Source organism: Canis lupus, chromosome 3 (assembly GCF_048164855.1).
Source record: "Canis lupus baileyi chromosome 3, mCanLup2.hap1, whole genome shotgun sequence".
In the NCBI taxonomy this organism is placed as follows: domain Eukaryota; kingdom Metazoa; phylum Chordata; class Mammalia; order Carnivora; family Canidae; genus Canis; species Canis lupus.
The window spans coordinates 83,785,133-83,802,552 of record NC_132840.1 but is presented as its reverse complement, the minus strand read 5'-3'; the positions used below and the strand labels follow the sequence as shown (position 1 = coordinate 83,802,552).

General features: G+C 42.1%; 1 protein-coding gene across 2 annotated transcripts in view; it reads left to right on the top strand.

Moving 5' to 3' along the window:
* Positions 1-214: 214 nt before the first annotated feature.
* Positions 215-17,420, top strand: part of ARHGAP32 (Rho GTPase activating protein 32) — a 291,519-nt gene continuing 274,313 nt past the window's right edge. The window contains exon 1 of one of the 2 annotated variants that reach the window (XM_072822689.1): positions 215-290. The gene's annotated coding sequence lies outside the window, so the exon portion shown is untranslated. Of the gene's footprint in view, positions 291-930; positions 950-17,420 lie in introns of those variants that run through there. The other variant, XM_072822691.1, reaches the window with a different exon arrangement.

The window sequence follows — 17,420 nt, the reverse complement described above, 5'->3', positions numbered from 1 at the left end:
CGCGGGGGGCGGGCGGGCGCGGCGCGGCCGGGGGGGGGGGGCGGCTCCGGAGCCCGGGTCCCCGCCCCCGGGGCTGAGCGCGCGGCGGGGCGGGATGCGGCGCTGGCGCGGGGGGCGCCCGGCCGAGCCCCCGCGGCTGCCCTCGGCGGCCAGGCTCTAGGCGCGGCGGCGGCGGCGGCGAGGAGGAGGAGGAGGAGGAGGGCGCGGGCCCGGCGCCCGCGGAGGGCAGACACGGAGCGGCGAGCGGGGCGCAGCGAGGCCGCGGCGGCGCGGCGGGGCCGCGGGGCTCGGTAAGGCGCGGGCCGCGCAGGGCCGGGGGCTCGGGCGACGTGGGCGGGGGGGCCGCGGGGGCCGCGGGGCCCGGCCTGCCTTCCTGGAAGGAATTCTTTCCGCAGCCGAGGATCCGGCTCGCGAGCCGCGGAGAGCACCTCGGGGGCCCCCGGAGCGCGCCCAGCCCCCCGCGCGGACCCGCTCGGTCTGCAGCCCCCGCGGCCGGGGCGGCCGGGCCTGCAGCGCGCCCGAGGCTCGGCGGGGCGGGAGCGCGACCCCGGGGCCCGGCCGGCGGGGGCGGGGGCGGGGGCGGGGGCGCTGGGCCCGGGACCCGGGCGCTGCCCGCCGGCGACCTCGCCGTGCCCGGCTCTGCCCTCAGAGTTTTCCCTCTCCTCGTTCTAATTGGCTGAAGTCGCCGCCGCATACTGCACGATATTGGTGACTTAGTGCTCCCCCCCCCAACGCCCTGAACTCACCCGCCACCCCGGTGTTACCGCCGCCTTTCTCAATTTCGTTGACTCGGCTCAATATTGATGTAAAAGATTCTCGCGAAATAGTATCGTTAAGAAACGGTAGGGAGAGAAAGTCAAACCTGTTTTTTTTTTTTCTTTCTTTCTTAGCTTTAGCCTACTTCTGGACCCTTTGCAACTTCACCTTCAGTCGCTGACGCCTACAGGAGGTTGGAGGGGAGAGGGCCCGACCGCAGGATGCTTGGGATGCGGCTTAATAGTTGTCTTTCAGGAAATAGAATTTGGATAATTACGATTTTGATCTGCATGTGGAATTGCAATCTGCTTTTAAAGTGCTTCGGGCGCTGCATGATGCTACATGGGTAGCTGGCAGCTGGGCCACATTGCATTGTTGTCAGCATCTCTTTTATTTTCCATTCTTTCGGAGTTTTGTTTGGCACCGATTTAGACCTTTTTAAGTCAGTGTGAGTGGGAATAACTTCTGATACACTGGTTGCTTCTGGCGAACATTGTCTATATTCTTATTTCTGTTGGAAGAAGGAAAAGCGTATGGTACTAGAGCACAGAGGCTATGGGAGCCCAGGAAATGTGTCAGTTTGATTCCGCAGTAGGATTTGTTGTAGTATTTTTGAGTTGTGATGGTTATGATGCATTAATAGAATTTTCCTCTTGGGTAAACTGCAGTCCAACTCAGAATCTTGATATTTGCTCCTTGCACTTGAGAGTTGAAGGAAATTGTAGCTTAATTGCTGCTCCAACATGACCTCAGAGTTTTTCAAGTACTCATTGGTATAAATTCTTTTTAATAGGGCTATTTGTGAAGATGAGGGACTGTGGTGTTCCGATTTCCATTCTCAGGAAAATCTGGAGTCTACCTCCTTCCCCAAATTGGATGTGTGGTGATGCTTTATAGGACACGTCTCTAGAATGGTGCCAGTTTGGAACTGTGCTCAAGCCACTCATCTTCATACCGTGGTCTCTATAGCAGCCCATGGACTAAAGCAGCACTTTGGACAGAGACTTGTCCAGCCATAGCTGGCGTGGAGGCCCGGTGTACTGCATGGTGGTGCACGTTGAGGTGGGCGATAAAGTGTAAGTGGGCCACAGAGGAAATGTTAGTTGGAAGAACCTTCCCTGGTTATGTAACTGTTTTGTTTTCTAGGGAGTGACTAGGAAGCAGTCGGGCAGGTTCAACTGTCATTAGAGTCTTTGATGTTGGTTTCAATTCCAGTAGTTCTGTTCCTTTTATTTTCTTTGCCCAGCCTCCACATCATTTTCCAGTCGTCAGCTGGGTGAGACACTTTAATGGCAATACATTCATCTCCACCTCCCATTCTCTTTCTCTTATTTTCTCTTTAGATGTCTTATTCAGCGGTGTTTTCCCTTTCCGGGCCGGGCCTGGGTATATTGTATGCACAGGGTATATAGATTCACTGTTAACTATAAATGCGTTTAATTAATGTCAAGGAGTAGCACCTGTTTTCTTCAGAAGCCTGTGGTAGCAGAAGAAAAATGGAACAAAATGAACTAAACATTGTTTTTCTTTTTTTTCTTTTTTTTAAGATTTTATTTATTCATGAGAGACACACAGAGAGAGAGAGAGAGGCAGAGACACAGGCAGAGGGAGAAGCAGGCTCCATGCAGGGAACCCGATGTGGGACTCGATCCCGGGTCTCCAGAATCAGGCCCTGGGCTGAAGGCGGTGCTAAGCCGCTGAGCCACCCATGCTGCCCCAGAACTAAACATTGTTCAGTGTATTTTAAAGATTTTGTTATCTTGTAATTTATAGATAATGGGTAATATTCTTCAGCATTTTTAGGATTTAACCTGTTAATGTGAAATCTGATGTCCGTGGAAGTAGTTAAGAGAGCAGGACTTGAAACCAGGTCACGGGTGCAGTTTTGCCATTTAGTAGCTTGTGTGGCATGGTCCCTTTTTTGGGCAGGTAATTTATGTTTCTGAGCTTGTTTTCCTTATGTACAAAACAGATGAGAAGGCTTGCATTGTCTTCCTTGACAAAGTTGTTGTGAAGGATGAGATGAGAGAAAGAATGTGAGAATGCCGTGTAAAAATTTTTATACATGTAAAGTATCACTTTTTACATATAAATTTAGTATTTTTGTTTTAAATATTTTAACATCAATTTTTTTTAAAAGATTTTATTTATTTATTCATGAGAGACACAGAGAGAGAGAGAGAGTGAGGCAGAGACAGGCAGAGGGAGAAGCAGGCTTCATGCAGGGAGCCCCACGTGGGACTCAATCCCAGGTCTCCAGGATTAGGCCCTGGGCTGAAGGCAGTGCTGAGCCACCTGAGCTGCCCCTTAACATCAATTTTTAAAAATGCACATAAGGAATGAGAATGTGTTAGAGCTTTTCCACTTCCCCCCAGTTTTTTTTTCCCACTTCCAAAATTTTGTGATTCTTTCTCATTCTTAGGAAATCCTTATGTAGTGCCTAGAGTTTTGGATTCTTTGGAATTTTTGATTATTCTGAGACAGATGTCAAGCTTATTGAGACTTTGAGCTTCTTTAAAGTATCAGTTTAAAATATTAAAGGAGGGGCCCCTGGGTAGCTCAGTCAGTTAGGCGGCTGGCTCTTGATTTCGGCTCAGGTCATGATCTCAGGGTCCTGGGATCCAGCTCTGTGTTGGGCTCCATAGGGAGTCTGTTTGAGGATTCTCTCTCTCTCTCTCTCTCTCTCTCTCTTCCCCAACCCTCCTTCCTGTCTCTCCCCGCTAGTGTGGCTCTCTGTCTAAAATAAATAAATCTTCCAAAACCCCAAATCAAAGGAGGTTATAAGCCAGGGTTTGTGAGAAGCACTGTTGAGTAAAAAAATACTTTATATTTGTCTGCATTATTTAGTATAGAAGTTGGCAGAATTTACTCTGTAGGCCAAATGTGGCCACAGCCTGTTTTTCTGTATGGCCTACGAACTAAGAATGACTTAGAAAATTTTAAATGATGGGGGAAAATAAAGAACATTTCATAGCATGCACAAGTTATATAAAATTCAAATATCAGTGCCCATAAATAAAGTTTTACTGGAACACAGTCATGCTCATTTGTTTCTGTATTGTCTATGGCTATGTTGGCAGTACAACAGCAGAGTTCTTGCAGCAGAGACGTGGCCTGCAGAGCTTAAAATATTTATGATCTGGCCCTTTACAGAAAAGGTTTGCCAACCCTTGATTTAGGACTTAAATTTTTTTGCTTTACTGAGCACAGGCCTTATTTCCTGTCATAGCATTTTAGTGGCTAAGACCCCTGGAAAGGTGCTCATTTGTGCTTTGGAGCCACATAGACTTATGTTCGAATGCCAGCTGTGATATTTATAAACTTTGATCCTGGACAAATTAATTAACATCTTGATTCGTCAGGTATCTCCTTGATTGAGAATAACTAGAGAATCTGCCTTAGACATTGTAGTGATGATTAAATGAAATTTGTAGTGACGATTAAATGAAATGATACTTGTCAATGCTTAACACGATATATAGTAAGCACTCAGTGAGTCATAGATGATGATTATAATGATGATGATTATGCCTAAAATATTGTAGGTCACCCTTGCCCCTGTATTACAGAGTTGTTTTCTTTAGTGGTATGTTACTTGTTACTGAATTTTCTCCTTTAGTGAAAACATTAGTTAATAGCTGATAATTGGAATAACTTGAGAGATTTCCCATAAATTGTACTTTATTTTTATTAATCACTTATTTATTTATGTATTTTTAAAGATTTTATTTATTTATTCATGAGAGACACACAGAGAGAGAGGCAGAGACACAGGCAGAGAGAGAAGCAGGCTCCATGCAGGGAGCCTGATGTGGGACTCCATCCCGGGTCTCCAGGATCGCGCCCTGGGCTGAAGGCAGGTGCTAAACTGCTGAGCCACCCAGGCATCCCAATCACTTGCTTATTTAGATGATAAAGAATGGTTGGAAGGAAAATTCTGCTCTGTTTTGGAGATCCTGGCTCTTAACCACTCCCTGGTACTGTTCTAAGTTTGCAAACTGAATTTAAATATCACTTCTAATTTGGTACTGGTATTTTTTTTGAGAAAGATATGTGAGAAGAACCTATTTTAATGAGGCCAGGGTGTTAGATAATTTTCCTTACATGTGTATGAGACTCTGAGTTTCCCTTATGATTTGCATTAGCATCTCCAGAACATCCTCTTCAGAGTTGAAACAATAAAACTATTTTTTTCTAAAGGTAGACCTACTTTACTCTCTAGAGGCTTTGATACTAAGCTGCTTTTTGAAGTATTTGGTTTAAATTATCTTACAATTGAGAAATTGGATGTGCTTCTCAACTTCAAGTACTGGTTTATTTAACATGAATACCAAATTAAAAGTGCACAAATAAAGGTCATTGTTCTAACTGAGTTAAACAAAACAGAATTGGGGTCATTGTGGCTCTTGCATTCCTGCAAATCATGCAGTTTCTGCCTTGGATGATGCTTGAGTGCAGTGGGATGATCCAAGGGAGATAAGGGAGGACGTGAATGTTTCTGCCCTGTCCTTGGTAGAACAGGGGGAAAGAAGCAAAAGGGCCCTCCAGTAAAAACAGAACAGCAGTATCCGGAGAGAACTGAGGTGTAGGCTTCTAATTGTAGCACCTCAAAAAAAGGTAGAGGCTTAAAGAAGACTCAGTGTCCTGAGGAGACAGTATTTACTCTTGAGGTTAAAACAAACACACAAAAGCAACCAGAGATTATCTAGAGAAGTGTAGTTTGAGAGTGAACATTCCCCAAGGTAGTAAAATACAGAGATTTAGTAAAATAGATGTTTACAGTTTCACAGTAAACCTGGACAAGGAGGTCTTCCATGGTATTGAAAGGAGATTGTTTTAGGGCAGGTAAAAGGAAATGAGATAGGAGGTCTTTGGTTTAATTAATTACTTTTTGAAAGAAGATTTTATTTACTTACTCATGGGAAACACAGAGAGAGGCAGAGACACAGCCAGAGGGAGAAGCAGGCTCCATGCAGGGAGCGCGATGTGGGACTCGATCCCAGGACACCAGGATCATGCCCTGAGTGGAAGGCAGATGCTCAACCACTGAACAACCCAAGTGCCTCTTTGTTTATTTTCTTATAACAAATACATGAACCAGGAATGCTCAGAGTAGAAGTAGAATTCTGGTTTTCAGAGAGATCTTATTACTTGTCTTACAGTCATTTATCCATTTACTACCTTATTATTTTTTTTTAAGATTTTATTTATTTATTCATGAGAGACACACACACACACACAGAGGCAGAGACACAGGCAGAAGGAGAAGCAGGCCCCCTGCAGGGAGCCCGATGTGGGACTGGATCCCAGGACTCCAGGATCACACCCTGAGTCAAAGGCAGGCGCCAAACCACTGAGCCACCCAGGCGTCCCTACTACCTTATTTTGTACTGTGGACTATAATGTACACTAATACTGGAGGTTGCGGAGATGGAAAGCATTGAGAGGAAAAGCATGCATGACGTATGCATTATGAAGTGTTCCAATATGTTTGCATTGTCTCTATCAGAAAAAAAGCAGTGTATTCTGGGTAAGAATTCTAAAGTAGATATTCCATTTCTTTGCATTTATTTATTTATTTATTTATTTTCATTTCTTTGCCTTCAAATAGTAAAATCTTCATTATTTAGGGTTCAATCTTATAATCTTGGACAAGGCTTAATCTTGACTTCATTGTTTTTATTTCCTTTTGTGTAGGATGGAGAACCTGACAGTTCTTAGTAGTTGCTGTATATCCAGTGGTCTTCCAGATTCAGTAGCAGTACTGGCTCCAGTAGGATGAGGGAAACCAGATCTTTTATCACTGAACTGAAAAGTATCCTTTGAGTACATACATGTATTTTGCACCATGTGAGATTCAGTAGAAAATAGATATTAAAAAAAGATGGCATTGAGTCCGTACTCTCAGGAAGTGTTGATTTCATTGGGAAGATAGCTCTATTATGAAAAAGAATGTTATAAAAGAGTAGGCAAGAGGATATTGGGATGATCCTTGATGTGGCAGTTTGAGGACTTGGGATGTACTGTTGGAGAGGATACTTTGTGGCCTTTGAACATTTGTAAAATGAGCCTGGTAGTCTCCATCTAGCTCTGAAATTTGGTTATATTTTCTCTAACAGAACAGCCACTCTCTGAATCAGCTTGTCAGGGACAGCCCATATGAACTGTTCAATCCAGGCCAGATTTTTGCACTCATTCTGTGTAATAGCTTGATTTACTAGAAACTGAGAAAGGGTTATTTAAATTTCCTGGAAATGCATTCAAGGGACAGCGTTTCTCCTGAAAAGTCAGGCATGTGAGAAGTGGCAAGACATGTGTCCTTGCTTCTGAGGCAGTAAGTTTGTGCCTTGGATGTTATTCATTTTTGCTTTTTTTTAAGGCCTTCACTTATGCAGTTTTCTTTTTTCTTTTTCTTTTTTTTTCTTTTAAAGATTTTATTTATTTATTCACGAGAGACACACACACACACACACACATACACAGAGAGAGAGAGAGAGAGAGGCAGAGACACAGGCAGACAGAGAAGCAGGCTCCATGCAGGGAGCCCGATATGGGACTCGATCCTGGGTCTCCAGGGTCACACCCTGGGCCGAAGGGAGGCGCATAACCACTGAGCCACCCAGGCGTCCCTGCAGTTATTTTCTTCTGTAGATTATCATTCTCTTCTTATTGGATTATCTCTTTTTGTATGCTGACATGCCTTATGTTACTTGCAGCCATGATGATTAATCATTCACCGAATGCTGTTCTTGCACCTTCCTTTCAGTAATAGGACCCTCACGTTTTATGTGGGGACATGGTGCCCAACTAGACTACATTTCCTTGTCTTTCTCCTACAGCTAGGTGTGACCATGTGATGAAATTTTGGCTAAGTAGGTGTGACCGGAAGTGATGTGTATGGTTTCTGGGTCATGGCCTTAGCAAAGAAGCTAGTTCTTTTCTATTCCTTTTTCCCCTTTTTGCTGAGGACACTGTAGTGCTGGTACACATTATTCAGCCTTATAGGTGAGAGCAACGTTTTAGTAGGAGAAGGGTTCATAAGATGGATCCTTGGGTGACCTTGTGGAGCAGAGCCACCTACCTACTAGCCATGAACTGCTCATTTATCTTCAGATGGTTAAGTGAGAGAGGAATAAAATTCTCTCTTGCTTGAGTCACTAGTATCTTAACCAAATAAATACTTTTTCTTAAATCACCCTTTCCTGCAGCTTATGACTTCCTTCAGCTGTTGCCCATTTTTAAAAAATATTTTATTTATTTATTTATGAGAAATCCAGAGAGAGAGGCAGAGACATCAGTAGAGGAAGAAGCTGGCTCCCTGCAGGGAGCCCAATGCAGGACTCAATCCCGGGACCCTGGGATCACGACCTGAGCCAAAGGCAGATGCTCAACCACTGAGCCACCCAGTTGGGCATCAGTTGCCCAATTTCTTTGATCCCTATGCAGCAACAGTTGTTTATATTTGCTATGTCTACTTCCTCATCACTCATTCTCTTTTATAGCCTGATTCATTTGAGCTCTTCTTGTTCTAACGCTCTACTGAAATTGGTTTTCCCCCCAGGTTTATTGAGAAATAATGGACATCACTGTATAAATGAAACATATACCATGATGTTTTAATTTACATATGTTGTGAAATGATTGCCATAAGGGGTTTAGCTAACATTCATCTTCTCTTAGAATGAAAAGAAAAAAGCTCTCCTTGTAATGAGAACTCTTCGGAATTACTATCTTAGCACCTTTCCTATGTATCCTATAGCAGTGTTAGCTTTCTTCATCATGTTGTACACAACATCCCTAGGACTTACTTATCTTATAACTGGAAGTTCATACCTTTTGAGCATCTTCTTCCAATTTCCCCTTCTCCTCATTCCCACCTCCAGTAATCAAAAGTCTTCTCTCATTTTCTGTGAGTTTGGGGTTTTTAAATGTAATCTAATTTTTCTAAGATTCTTGCATGTAAGTAAAATCATAGAGTATTTGTCTTTCTCTGACTTAATTCACTTAGCATAATGCCCTCAAGTTCTATCCATGTTGTTGCCACTGGTAGACTTTCTTGTTTTTAAATGGCTGAATAATACTGCATTGTATATATGTACCACAGCTTTCTCATCCATTCATCTATTGATGGACACTTTAAGTTGTTTCCGTGTCTTGGCTATTGTAAATAATGCTCCACTGAATGTGGGGGTGCAATATATTTTCCAGCCAGTGTTTTTGTTACCTCTGGATCTGTTCCCGGTAGTGGAATTGCTGGATCATATCGTGGTGCTATTTTTATTTTTTTGAGGATCTTCCATACTGGTTTTCATAATGGCTGTACCAGTTCATGGTCCCATCAAGAGTGTACACAAGAGTTCCCTTTTCTCCACATCCATGCCAGCATTTGTTATCTCGTCTTTTTGGTGATGGCTCGAACAGGTGTGAGGTGAGTTCTTGTGTATGTGTGGTTTTAATTTGCATTTCTCGGGGATTCCTGGGTGGCGCAGCGGTTTGGCGCCTGCCTTTGGCCCAGGGCGCAATCCTGGAGACCCGGGATCGAATCCCACATCGGGCTCCCGGTGCATGGAGCCTGCTTCTCCTTCTGCCTGTGTCTCTGCCTCTCTCTCTCTCTCTGTGACTATCATAAATAAATAAAAATTAAAAAAAAAATTAATTTGCATTTCTCTAATGACTACTGATGTTGAACGTCTGTTCATATATGTTCTTTGGAGAAATGTCTATTCACGGACTTTGTCCATATTTTAACTGGGTTGGTAATTTATTTATTTACTTATTTATTGAGTTGTAAGAGTTCTTTATATGTTTTGGATATTATCCCCTTATCAGGTACATTTTAAGTATATTTTTCCATTCTGCACATTGTCTTCCCTTTGATGGTTTCTTTGCTGTGTAGGAGCTTTAGTTTGTTGTTGTTCACTTGTTTTTGATTTTGTTGCTTGTGCTTTGGTGACCATGATGGCTGTAGCTTTATTGTATAGCTTGAAAAGGAAGTGTGATTGCCTCCCTTTTTGTTCTCCCATAGGATTTCTTTTGTCAATTTGGGATCTTTTGTGGTCTCAAATAAATTTCAGGAGTATTTTATCTACTACTGTAAAACATGCCTTTGGATCCTTGATAGGGATTGCATTGGATCTAAAAATGGCTTTTGGTAATATTGGTATTTTTACAGTATAATTCTTCCAGTCCATGGACCTAGGCTAACTTTCCACTTATTTGTGTCTTCAATTTCTTTCTTTCTTAATTCTTTAAAAATTTTTTGTGTGTCTTCGATTTCTTTCAACAGTGTCTTACAGTTTTCAGTGTAGAGATCTTCATCTTCTTAGTTAAATTTGTGTGCAAGTATTTTGTTTTTTATGTTATCATAGGTGGAATTGATCTCTTTATTTCTCTGTTAGAGATTTTGTTATTGTTACTGTATAGAAACGCTACTGATTTCTGTATAACGATTTTGTGTCCTGCACCTTTACTGAATTAATTGATTAAAAGATCTAACAGTTAAGTCTTTAGGATTTTCTAAATATAAAATCATGTCATTTATAGATAGAGACAACTTTACTTCTTCTTTCCAATTCTGATACCTGACCTGGTACCTTTCTTTTTCTTGCTTGATTACTCTAGCTCAGACTTCCAGTACTATGTTGAATAGGAGCAGTGAGAGTGGATACCCTGGTCTTGTTCCTAATCTTAGAGGAAATGCTTTCATACTTTCACCATTGAACGTGATGCTAGCCGTGGGCTTGTTATATATGGCCTATATTATGTTGAGGTATGCTCCTTCTGTGCCTGATTTCTTAAGACTTTTTATCATGAATGGATGTCGAATTTTCTCAATTGCTTTTTCTGTATCTGTTAAGATGGTTATGTTCTTTTTTCCCCCCATTCTTTTAATGTGATGTATCTCATTGATTGATTTGTGTATAGTGAACCATCCTTGCATCCCAAGGATAAATCCCACGTGATCATGGTGAATAATCTTTTCAATGTGCTGCTGAATTCAGTTTGCATTTTATTAAGAATTTTTGCATCTATATTCATCTAGGAATATTGGCCTGTAGTTCTTTAGTTCTTTTTCTTTTCTAGTAGTGTCCTTTTCTGTTTTTTTTTTTTTTTTAAGATTTTTATTTATTTATTCATGAGAGACAGAGAGAGAGAGAGAGAGAGTGAGAGGCAGAGACACAGGCAGAGGGAGAAGCAGGCTCCATGCAGGGAGCCTGACGTGGGACTCGGTCCCGGGTCTCCAGGATCACGCCCTGGGCCCAAGGCAGCACTAAACTGCTGAGCCACCCGGACTGCCCCTTTTCTGGTTTTGGTATCAGGATCATGCTGACCTTGTAAAATGAGTTTGGGAGTATTCCCTTCTTTTCAGTTTTTTGGAAGAGTTTGAGATGGATTGATAATTCTTCTGTTGGGTTAAATTCACCAGCCCTTTGCTGCTGGGCCTGCCTTCATCAGATTTTTGATTTAGTCTCCTTATTAGTAATAGGTCTGTTCAGATTTTCTGTTTCTTTCTGATTCAGGCATGGTAAGTTGTATGTTTCTAAGAATTTTTCCATTTCTTCTAGGTTGTTTGTTCAGTTTGTTGGTATATACTTGTTCATATGAATTTTTTTTTTAAATCGAGGCTACAGTGACCTGTCTTGCCAAAGCCAGTGATCGGTTCAATGTCTACATATTATTGACCTCTCACATTTCACATTAGTTGATTAACTTCCTCTGACCTACTTGCTGTTCATTCTTCGTGTCTTTTTGCTGGCTTATCTCTATCTCCCTACTGCCGCCCTAAAATTTGGAGTGTCCCTGGGCTCTCCTCAGGTGATTTCATCTATTTTCATAACCATTTCTGATACCACTTATATGCTTATGAGGCTTATATTCCCATCTCTAGTACCAGTTTTTCTTCTCTTGAGCTCAAAGTTCCTCTGACTCCATTCTTCCACTTGTATGTCTAATAGACCCCTTGAATGTAATGTGAACAGAGCAGAGCTATGCATTATTCTTTCTTTCATCTACTCCTCTTGCCACCTCTCCCTAGTCTTTGCTATTTCAGGAAATGGCACCACCATCTGCCTACTTGTGCAGGCCCATGGAGTCATCCCCCATTTTTTCCTTCTCATCTCATTTTAAGTTCTGGCAGGTCCAGTTTATACTCTGAAGCCTGACTACGTCTCAGTTTTATCACTGTTAAAAACCTAGGTAGTAGCCTTTCTCCTCTGGAAAACTACCCACAGACTTCTCTGCCTCTACTTTTGTTTCTGTCCTACTGACTACCCCATGCCCAGGAGCCAGAAGTAATGTTAAATGTGAATCTGATCATATCACCTGCTTACTGATTTTCTAATGCACTTAACACTAAAACTGAGACTTAGAATTTTATCATGGAAACAAAACCTCCATCTCATGGAATTTATGAAACCCTATATTAGTGGTCCTCAGCTGGGGAAGATTTTGCCCTTAGGGGACATTTGGCAGCGTCTGGAGACATTTTTGACTGTCAGTCTCAGAGTGAGGTGATAGGGGCAGCACATTCCTGGAATCTAGTGGCTGGAGGCCAGGGATGCCTAAACATCCCACAGTGGACAAGACAGTCCCCACCAACAAAGAGTAGTGTGGTGCAGAATGTCTGTCGTGCATGATCTGGCTTCTGGCTCTCTCTTCAACCTCATCGTCCTTTATTCTCTTCTTTGTTCACTGGGCTGTAGTTAAAATGATGTTCTTCCTTTTTTAAAATTTTACTTATAATTTGAGAGCTAGAGAGAGAGCATGGGCAGCGGGGAGAGGGAGAAACAGGCTCCCTGCTGAGCCAAGAGCCCAACATGGGGCTCAGTCCCAGGACCCCAGGATCATGACCTGAGCCGAAGGCAGACACTTAACTGACTGAGCCACCCAGGCACCCCCAGTGAGGTTTTTCTTATTCCTCTTTTTTTTTTCTTGTTAGTAAACTTTATTTTTCAGAGCAGTTTCAGGTTCATAGCAAAATTGAGTGGAAGGTACAGAGATTTCTCATACACTGCTTGCCTCCACACAGGCCCAGCCTCCTTATTATCAATCAATACTTCTGTCAGAAAGGTACGTTTAATTTATAACCCCCTTCTCCACAGGGTGTTTGAGGGGCAGGGGCTCCTGTATAGATACATACTGTATCCCTAGCATTTTTACTTAATAAATACTTGTTGATAACAGAAGTGCCTGAATCCGTCACGGGAATGGAAGACAGGGTTTTCAGTGACAATAATAAATCAGATGTCCAACTGGGAACATTGGGGAAGGTTATGATCTTCTGGCAGATAGGGGAAAATTCCTGAGGCAAGGCTGCCTTCGCCTTTATTTTGTAGTTAATTTTGTAGAGTAGAGGAATTTACCTCAATTTTTGGGAAGAGGCACATGACAAGAGTAAACTGACAGCAGGGACTTTTTAAGAAAGAAGGGTTATCTCAGGTTAAACTTCCATTTTGCCTTGTATTTCATACTGGTTGTCCCTGCGTGTTCGTGAAGCTGAATGCTCATAAGATCATTGAATATTGCAATTTATGTCAGCTTCTAGGGAGTATGTGATCTTAGCTTTCTTCAGAATCAGGATTCCTTCTACATTATCCTTGGAGGGCAATCGTCTGCCCTCTACTTCTGTAACGTCTGGAAGCTCAGTTACGTGACTGCCCAACACGTTTTTTTTTTTTTTAAAGATTTTATTTATTCATGAGAGATGAGAGATGAGAGATGAGAGATGAGAGAGAGAGAGAGAGAGAGAGAGAGAAGCAGGCTTCCATGCAGAGAGCCTGATGTGGGACTCGATCCCTGGTCTCCAGGATCAGGCCCTGGGCTAAAGGCAGCACTAAACCACTGAGCCACCCGGGCTGCTCCTGCCCAACTCTTTTTAAAAAGAGTTTTTGTTGTTTAGAAATTGCTCATTATATTAAAGTGGAATGTACCTTCTTGCATTTCCAATACAACATGGATCTGCTTTATTTTTCACATGATAGCTCTTTAGCTGTCATGTGAAAAATGGCTGGTTCTTTTATCTTCCCACCAGCCTTTTCGCTTTCTAGGCTAACTGTACTCCTTTTCTTCAATTTTTGCTCATATGACAAGGGATTTAGATCCTTTTCCTGGCCCATCCCTAACATTTTTGGGACTCAGGGCAGGAATCCAAATTAAAGTCCATATGCCATATGTCTAAAAATGTGCAAGCTATAAATCAGGCTTACTGATAAAGATGTTCCATTGCCTACCTTTATAAATAAAACTTCATAATGACCTAAAATCAGAATCAGAGAGAGAATTCTCAGATTCCTCTGTGTTTCAGTACAGAACATAGTGAAGTGCAAAGAATGGGCTCCAACCTGACCTGTCCTTCTCACTCCAGGTTCCTTGCACGAGGGACTTGGTACTTGCACAGAGGGGACATGCATCCCCACATACTTTTCACACAGCCACTTTAAAAAGAAAGTATATTTTTTAGTAATCTCTACACCCAGTGGGCTCAAACTCAGAACCCCAAGGTCAAAAGTTGCATGGTCTCCCCGTAGTGGCAGCCAGGTGCCACCACACGGCAACTTTTTGACCATCCCTTGGGCCTGGGGCTGTAAATACTGATGATAGAATCACCTGCTGTGGGAGGATCAGCTCAGGGAAGACACCTGAGCAGACCTATAAGTAGATTCCGTGGTCCTGGGAAGGTGAGGGCTGGGATGTGTAGGCCCTGAGAGCAGCTGGCCCCATGCCATGGTCAGGGGCATGGCCGGTGGGAGACTAGGGCCTTGCCCTCCAAGGATCCAGGCCTAGGATGGGGCTTCCAATTGCCTGGGTCCAAGGTAGTACTGTTCTATCACAGTCAGACTTTGGCCTTCATTTTGTTTGCCACAGCTGGTTATTGTGGAAAGTGTTACAGTCCCTCTTACAGTGCTCCACGTTAGACATGTTGTTTTAATTAGAGCGTCTTAACCAGTGTGCCAGACAATGCTTTGAATGTGTCACAGATGGACCAGACATACTGATTTCCTGAGTCCTCAGAGAGGATGGTCGGTGACAGAGTGGTAAGAGCTTCAAGGCTGATCATTACTGGCCACCAACAGCATGGCCTATTTACCTTGCTGTATCTGTACCAGTACTGGCATTTTCTGTACGTGTCCTAAGTGAAAAAGATTGGCAAAGCCTGCTCTAGACTGATGTACGATCACTCTGCAGGGCTCATAGTACGAAGTGATTTGCATACAGCTTTAACAGCATTTCTCATCACATTATTTGGTTTGCCTGACAGTGTTGGAGGTGTCAAAGTAGGTTTGTGCTGTTCTTATTAATGAGGATATAGATGTAGGTTAAGTGGCTTTATGTAGCTACATACTCTCAGTCAAGTAGGGCAGTTGAAACTAGAACTCCATTCTTCTGACTCTTATTTTGTTACATTCTCTCTACTAACCCAAATTGGCTTTCTTGTATTTTTTTGGACAGCCTATCACTTCTGGTTCATTTAGGCCATGCAGGCAATTACATTTTTCGTAGAGTTTTTCTATCCCAACTTCTGTTATGTCATCTGCCTTTTTTATTTTTTTATGTCATCTGCCTTTGTTGATACTTTTTAACCTCAAGACTCAGTTCTACTTTTAATCTCTATTAAAAGGTTTATTTTTCATTTTTATTTTTATTTTGCTATTTGATCCATTGTGTTGAAATTTGATTATCTGTATTATTTATTGTGGTAGCTCTCATCCCTAGATTTGTGTCATATTTATAGTTAATTCTTTTTTTTTTAAAGATTTTATTTATTTACTCATGAGAGACAGAGAGGCAGAGGGAGAAGCAGGCTCCATGCAGCAGGGAGCACAACATGGGACTCGATCCTGGGTCTCCAAGATCATGCCCTGGGCTGAAGGCGGCACTAAACCACTGAGCCATCTGGGTTGCCCTTTATAGTTAATTCTTGAATGACATGAATTTGAACTGCACAGGTCCACTTACATGCAGATTTTTAAAAATAAATGCAGTACAGTACTATAAATATATTTTTCTTATGATTTTAATAACTTTTTTGGTTTTGTTTTAATAACTTACTTTCTCTAGCTTTATTGGAAGAACACAGTATATAATACATAGAACATAAAATATACATTAATTGACTTACCGGTAAGCCTACTGGTCAGTGATAGGCAATTAGCAGTTAAATTTTTGGGGAGTCTTAAGTTATATCTGCCTGTGTAGTGGTTGTGCCCTTAACTCTTGAATTGTTCAAGGGTCAGCTGTAGTTATTACAGTGACATTTGTTCAAAATGGTTGCCTTTGAATTGTTTATAGAAGGTTAGATTACATTAAGGTAGGAAGATGTATATTTTAGAAATATTTTTTTCATAAACCAGTTATAAAAAAGTTCTAGCACTTAAAGCTGGTTTTTAAAAAATATTTTTTATTTATTTGAGAGAGAGAGAGAGTGAGCACACAAGCATGGGGGAGTGGCAGAGGGGTCTGCTCAGAGGAGGGGCTCCCTCCTCTGAGGAGGGAGCCTGGTGCGGGATTCCATCTCAGGACCTCGGGATTGTGACCCGAGCCCAAGGCAGACGCCCAACCAACTGAGCTATCCAGGTGCCCTATAACTAAATTCTCTTTTTATTTAGTGTTCATTCTGTATTGATCTTTATAATGGTATTTTTTTTTAAAACCTGGTCATTTTGCTTCAGTTACTCAACTAAATGGTGGATTGATTCAGAATTCAAATCTAGGTGTGTTTGACCTCAAAATTTTCCTCAGTGCTACTCTTTTAAGTATTGTGAAATGACTTGTAAACATTTATCTTGGTCTGGGAAAGGGATGTATTTCAGATTAACAATTTTTAATTTTTAATTATTTATTTATTTTTAAAGATTTTATTTATTCATGAGAGACACAGAGAGAGAGGCAGACACAGGCAGAGGGAGAAGCAAGCTCCATGCAGGGAGCCCGATACGGGACTTGATCCCAGGACCCCAAGATCATGCCCTGGGCTGAAGGCAGATGCTAAACTGCTGAGCCACCCAGGCATCCCTAGATTAACATTTTTTTAAAAAAAGATTTTATGTTTTAGTAATATATCCATCCAACTTGGGGCTTGAACTTACATCCCTGAAATTAGGAGACACTTGTATGACCAAGCCAGCCAGGCTCTCCCCAGATATATATATTCTTATATTTGGAAAAATGGATTCTCTAATATTACTCATGTATGTTCCCTACTCTCTCCAAGAATTATCTGGTCTAAAAGTCAGTAGTGTTGAGGTTAAGATACAGAACTTCTTGTGCCTCCGTAGTCTATATTCTTCATTTGTCTGCTTCCCTACTTGGGAGCAGGTGGTCAATGAGAGAAGAGCATGGTGTTTATCTATTTCTTTCTTTTTTTTTTTTTTAGGATTTTATTTATTTATTTGAGAGAGAGAACATGAGTGGAGGGGAGGGGCAGAGGGAAAGGGAGAAGCGGACTCCCTGCTGAGCAGGGAGCCTGATGCAGAATTTGATCCCAGGACCCTGAGATTATGACCTGACTGAAAGTAGACGCTTAACCAACTGAGCCACCCAGGAGCCCCAATGTTTATCCATTTCAATTCTATGTTTCTTGTAGAGAATCTGGGATTTAATCCCAAAGGCTTTCTGAGTGGTGAAGATTGGGCTTTTTATATTTTAACGCTTATTTTTGTTAGAAC